We start from the raw sequence: 1,606 nt of genomic DNA, 5'->3' as shown, positions 1-1,606 counted from the left end.
ACTCGGGTGGGTTCTCGTGTCGGGACGTGGTTGGTCTCAAAGACTTGAACTGAAATACTCGATGATAAGGGCGGGCTCGAACCACCAAACTTCCAGCCAAATGCACTGACTATTTGAGACACAGAAGCTGGCCACGCATATATCCGAAAGCAGAGGGGTTGAGGAGGCTTCGAATGCAAGGACTCACACTGTTTTCCTGAGTTGACCTGAGCAGCGGCAAACACAACAACGAAGACGCAGACGGCCTGCAGAGGTTTTGCTCTGTTCAACTGTTTGCAGTGGAGCAACCGCTGGTAGCGGTGGGATTCGAACCCACAACTCGATAGAGACTGGAGCTTAAATCCAGCGCCTTAGACCACTCGGCCACACTGGCACAGACCGCCAAAATCTCATTACTAGAGTTTCAGCATCGCTTCACTTCAGGCACTAACAGATCACGCATTCAGTAACGAACGTGGTGCAATTTCGAAAGTATTTGAAAGGGTTTCCAAGGTTTGCACTGTTTGGACAATAGCACGAAGCTGAATTGTCTTCGACAGTTTTCCCTGGAGCTTCAGGGCTGAGGAAAGGCCTTACAGAATTTTATAAAGACATGAGGCAGACGGACAGAGAAAAGAGTCAGGGAGTAATTTTTCACAAGGCACATGAGTTCAAAGCGAGATAACATTGGTTAAATGTGAGAACAGTAACATTTAAAGGGGATGTGAGGGACACTTGTTTTGAATACAGACATTTCCGTGTGTCCAGAATGAATTGCCATATTTAGTGTCAGAGACTGGTGCGCTCACAACATTTCAAAGGCATCTGAAAGGGTTCGGAGAGATAAGGGACAAATTTTGGCAAATATGGTTAGATTAATTTCGGTTATCTGTTTAGCAGTGGCAAGTTAGATAGCAGGGCTTGTTTCCGTGCTTGGCAACTCTGAGACGCTCCAGAAGCTGACACCAGCTTGAATAGACCATTTGCTAAAACAAACGCCTGCTGATTGTTACTCAGCGCGTTTGGCTATTTTTCCTGGAGGGTGGAGTTTGGCCTGAAGAAAAATACCACACAAATTGTGTTACCCCCTCAGCACTCCAGCGAATCCAAAAACTGACAGCTCTTAGCGTGGGACAGAAGCAAAACAGAAAAGGCGGACCCATTGCCAGACACACTGGCATGCTGACTTTGAGGGAGTGCGATTCGTCTATGTCATGTACTGCTCACACAAATGGCAGCGAGACAATTCCAAACCGTGCTTCCAAACAGACTGGAGCTTTAATGCATTGTCAAGTCCCAGAAAGTGCTCAAGTAAGATCCAACAAAACAGAACAACAATGAACCATGAGAAGTGAAGATAACCAATTCCATTCTTGATTAAATTGGGTCAACAATGCGCTGGTCCCTCCATCTGATGGAGAGGACCAATCCCCAGCCTCCCTGACCAGGACAGGAATGAAGGAAACCAGAGAGCTAGAACAACGTTTCACCACAGCAACAAAAACCGGCGAGCAGATTCAGTGTAGGATCTGGTTTCACATCAGCAATGAAATATCAATCTCCACTCACTTTCAGGGAAAACGGTGCCCACCGTAAATTGTCTGGAATATGAATCCCCAGCGCAGTC

The 1,606-nt window shown here is 46.8% G+C and overlaps 1 non-coding gene across 1 annotated transcript; it reads right to left on the bottom strand.

Annotated features, from left to right (window-relative positions):
- Window positions 1-285: 285 nt before the first annotated feature.
- On the bottom strand, window positions 286-373 carry trnal-uaa (transfer RNA leucine (anticodon UAA)). The gene has a single exon. It is a non-coding gene; the product is annotated as a tRNA-Leu (tRNA).
- Window positions 374-1,606: the final 1,233 nt, after the last annotated feature.

Source organism: Chiloscyllium punctatum, chromosome 52, assembly GCF_047496795.1.
Source record: "Chiloscyllium punctatum isolate Juve2018m chromosome 52, sChiPun1.3, whole genome shotgun sequence".
Classification (NCBI taxonomy): domain Eukaryota; kingdom Metazoa; phylum Chordata; class Chondrichthyes; order Orectolobiformes; family Hemiscylliidae; genus Chiloscyllium; species Chiloscyllium punctatum.
The sequence above is the reverse complement of the archived record's forward strand: the minus strand, read 5'-3'. Positions and strand labels throughout refer to the sequence as shown.